General features: G+C 39.7%; 1 long non-coding RNA gene across 1 annotated transcript; it reads left to right on the top strand.

The window, feature by feature from the left end:
• The first annotated feature begins 310 nt into the window (after positions 1-310).
• On the top strand, positions 311-4828 carry LOC138763273 (uncharacterized). The gene is made up of 3 exons (XR_011357464.1): positions 311-516; positions 2220-2269; positions 4723-4828. It is a non-coding gene; the product is annotated as an uncharacterized lncRNA (long non-coding RNA).

The following is a 4828-nucleotide window of genomic DNA, read 5'->3' as shown; positions in this document are numbered from 1 at the left end:
CACTTACTACAGGATCCCACTATCAGACACATCTTCCCCTCTCTGCCTTCCGTAGGGACTGTGCCCTCTGTGACTCCCTCAAGCACTCATCCCTCCCCACCAATCTCCCCTTCCCCCCACCACCTTCCCCTGTGGCTGCAGGAGGTGCCATACTTGTGTAGTGGGCTGCAATGATCTGCAAGCAAATCGGGTTAAGGAGGTGCAAGCTCAGGCTGGGCTGACATCACAATGGTCCTGGTGGGGGTCGGGTGGCAAAGGATCATGGGTGTTGTGCTGATAAACTCTCCAGTAAAAATCAGTTGGTTGGTTCAACTCACTTATTGCTTCTGTATGGTTTTATCTTTCATCTACTGCACAGCACGCCGACTACACTTGCACCTACACCTGCTCCCTCAGCACAGTCTGGGGCTCCAAATCGGCCTTTCAAGTGAAGCAACACTTCATTTGTGTATCCTCAGGATTGATTTACTGCATCTGGTGCTCCCTTTGTGGCCTTCTCTACATCGGAGAGACTGGGTAAAGACTGGGAGATCGCTCATCTGAGTACCTTTGTTCCATTCGCACCAGAGACTGAGACCTCCCAGAAGCCAACTATTCCATTTCTCTGTCACATTCCCACACTCACATGTCTGCCCATGGCCTTATGGATTATCCCACCAACACCACCCTTAAATTGGAGGAACAACACCTGATTTTCTGACTGGGCACTCTCCAACCAGATGGCATTAACATCGACTTTTCTTGTTTCTGGTAACTCACTCTCCTCTTCCCCCAGCCCTCTTCCCTTCTCCTTTCCAGTTCTCCTCCCTACTTTTCCTCTCTATTCATCTAGCCATCCCTCCTCCCTCCGCTTGCTGCTGTCCCCTCCCTCCCTTCTCCACCTATTACCTCCTGCTTTTGCGACCACACCCCACCCCCCCACTCTTTTGTCCGGATGCTTGCCGACATTTTTCCATACCTTGATGAAGGGCTCAAGTCCGAAATGTTGGCTATGTATTTTTACCTTTGCTATACTGTTTGACCTGCTGCGATTCTAGAGCTTTGTGTTTTTACTTCAACCATGGTGTCTGCAGATTTTCATGTTTTACTTTAAGATTTTAGATCTATGGAGGGAGGAATTCATCACTGGACAGTAACAATAATTGACAGATGTGAAGATGTAAGCCGCCAATTAATTGTGTTTTCAATATCAGGCACCATTGGATTAAATCTCAATGACAGAAAGTGGGTATAACTAGTAATTGATACTCTTGCACCTTCTCATCACCAGCAGCCAAAGGCAAATTTCTGCTTCAGAACATTCCACTATTCTCCAGGGAGTTAATATAGTGGCTAATTTTACTCCATTATTTGAACATGGAACAACATCACACAGTGTGGTCCCTTCAGTCCCCAATGGTGTGCCAATTCAAACAAACTAACGAATGATCAATCTCATACTTCCCTCATTCATAGCTCATAACCCTTCATTTTCTTTCATCCATGTGCCAACCTAGGAATCTCTTAACTATTCTTTTTGTATCAGCATCTGCCTCCAGCCCTGGCAATGCATTGCAGACAGCCACCACTCTTTGTGTAAAAAGAATGACTGCTGATGTCACACCGGAACTTTCCTCCACTCACCTGAAACAGATATCCATTGGTTCTAGCCATTGCTACCCTGGGAAAAGGCAGTGGCTTTCTGCCCTATCAATGACCCTCATAATCTTAGGAAGTCACCTCTCATCCTTCGTTGCTCCAAAGGGTAAAGCCCATTTGAAAACTACAGATATGACTTACAACAATTGTTCAAGGCATTTTGAAAAATGATCACAAACTAAATTTATGCTAACTTAATGCAGAACATGATTGCAGATTAATAAGATCCTTAACAAATTTGGATTGTTTCATCAATAACAGCACCATAATGCAGGAAATACCAAGTTTACTTCCATTGTTGGTAACTTCTGAATAATTTTCCAAAATCAACGTACTGAAACCTAATCAAGCTTGTGAAAGCTGTTGGTTCCAGGTATTTTCACAACAAAGACAGTAGTTTGATGGATTAATATAGAAAGCATATTATTGCCTGGTTCATCCCTGTTTGGTCGAGCTTTACATATAGCAGTAACATGTTGTCCACTGCATCTGTATTCTATAAAGGAATGAATTTCAATGTGGTGATGCCACTATACGGAGTGTTTAACACTAGTAACTGGTGATAAATTTCTTCTCCAAAGGGAAACATAATACTTGTGAGTTCTCTGGAGTTGGCTACAGGGTGATATAGGTAAGTTTTATGAAAACTCAAGTCTATGCTCCTTTACAAGAGATTTTTTGTAGCACCAAAATATAAAGATAATTAAGGTATAAGCAATAAATACATAGCGATGGTGCACTCAATAATCAAAAGATTTATTTGGGAAAATTAGCAAAGAAAAAGGGGGCCTTTGACAATGTGTTGAGACTGCTATTGATCGAACTTTTTATCCAATAAGGCACCATTGAATCTATTTCCAAGAAATATTATGCGTCGAATAGAAAAGGGAAAAGCAAGTTCAAGATAAAGCAACCATAATATCATTTGAGTTAGCTTTAAAAAAAAATCACAAACGGCTTGGTCAGAAATATTTAGAAAAGTTAGAAATTATTTGACTGGGGAAATGTAGATTCCAATGAGAGAGTAAAGAGTTCAATTATTAAAATGGAAAAAAAAATGTTAGATAGGGCAGTAGATAAAAATAGGGAAAATTAAAGGTGATTAGACTGCATTTAGACAAAAACAAACTTAGTAGGCTGCTGGATTTCTTTGGGTGATTAGAGAAATTCAGGTTGCAAGGAAAATGAGCTCTAAACAGCATATAACAAATTCAGGGCATATGACGCAAAGAAAAATTAAAAGCAGAGTTTGGAAAATGCAGAATGAAAGCAGGAAACTTTGAAGCGCTAAACGTGAGTTTTTCCCAAATTATTTAAAAAAATTAAATGATTTTGATCGATTTGTGTATTTTTTTAGAGAATCGACAATGGACAGTATTCAACGAGGTGATAGTTTTTGAGACGATTTTCACGTGAATGGTAAAGTTGTAGCAACTTGATAAATGAAGGACAGAAATACAAATGGCCTTCAGTAGAATAAATCATGAATTTATGATATTTTAAAATATGGCGATCTAAAAGCAAATTCATGCAGGCATTCAGGAATTAATTTCTGTGCTGAAATATGTAAATCTGAGGACCACCTAAGATTGGGGCTCAGGTTTCATTTACATGAAACTTAGTTTAATATGGAGACTGACAGAAGTATATAAACTACGAGACAAGGTAGAGAGTCAGAATCTTTTTACTGGGGTAAAAATGTGACAAATTAAAGGACATGCATGTAAGGTAGGGGGGGGGGGGGAGTTTAAAGCAGATGTGCGGAATGGTGGATGTCTGGAACAGGCTTCCAGAAGTTTTGGTGGAGGCTGGTTGGGTTATAGTGTTTAAGAGGCTTTTAGATAGATGCATGAAGATGCAGCGAATAGGGAGATATGGATCACATGCAAGCCGTAGACTTTTAGTTTAGTTTGGGCACTATATATGGTGCAGACATTGTGAGCTGAAGGACCTCTTTCTGTGGTGTAATTTTCTATGTTCTATAAGACAACTGATCTCTGTGTACTTGCCAATTCATTATAATTAAAGCCCTGAGGTATGCTCCATCAAAGTGTTAAGTGGAGAGATGACTGAGAGAGGGGCAGAACTCATTGGAAGAGGATATGATTGAGAGGACAGTGACAAGATGGAGGAGTATTGCTGTGATATAAAGGGAACTAGCAATGGATTGTGACTCTTAAATGTCACATGATTGGAGAGGGCTGTTATGACAAAGCAGGAAAAGGACCCAGACATCTGAGAAAGCAAGCAGAGGGATTGGCCCAGTTTTTGAGGGAGATAGAGAGTGATTAGAGGATGGTGATTTCTGATGGAGAGAAAGAAGAGGTCATTAACTGAGGAAGTGTGATGATCAATAGCTATTGAAAGAGAGGGGTTAATGACTGAGAGACTGTGGAGGCAAAGATAGATTTTAACTGAAGAATGTTCTTTTGCAGAAGCTTTGTCATTTCAATGCACCAACAGATACACAACACTATATCAGAAAGTCCTGCTTCTTACGTTTGAATTATATGAGCTTTTCTGAATTCTGTCCATTTAAATTGGGCAGGTTTCAATTATTAGAAGTAGATCATGCAATAAACTTTCACACAATCAAATAAAAAATGTTCACCTCCTGTAAATAAACAAGAAAATGGCCATGGTTTTACTCCAATGCCCAAAGTAGAAAGAAAATAATTTTACATCAGAAAATTGTATAAAATGACAGTGAATTTGGAGGCACTCTTTCATCCTCAGAACACAATAAATTCTTTAAAAGCTGAAGAAAGGAATTGATGTATTCCTTTGCATGCTTTGCATAACAATTCATTCACCATATATGGCTTGGTTGCGAACAAATGACTAAACTTGGATCTTGCATGATGATAAACCTTCACAGAAAACTTCCTGTTGTGACTAAAGAGCTTTGTTTATAACCTTGCATTAAACAATGACTAAGATACGGGTCATTCATGGCAGGGAGCTTTTGTGTCAGTAACATAATATTCTGTGTTGCCAGAATAGTAAGATGGAAGGTGTAAAAGCTGCAGATAAAGATTCAGTATATTTTACTGCTATTCTTATCAAACTGGAATTGAATCTTAGCTATCCAGAAAGCCTTGGATATGGAGAAAGAGGACGGCACCTGTTCATCTTTGACAATCTCGCCAAATGGAATGTGAAAACTAAGCCTTTTGTCGTGCACTACAGA

Source organism: Narcine bancroftii, chromosome 5 (genome assembly GCF_036971445.1).
Source record: "Narcine bancroftii isolate sNarBan1 chromosome 5, sNarBan1.hap1, whole genome shotgun sequence".
Classification (NCBI taxonomy): Eukaryota; Metazoa; Chordata; class Chondrichthyes; order Torpediniformes; family Narcinidae; genus Narcine; species Narcine bancroftii.
The sequence above is the reverse complement of the archived record's forward strand: the minus strand, read 5'-3'. Positions and strand labels throughout refer to the sequence as shown.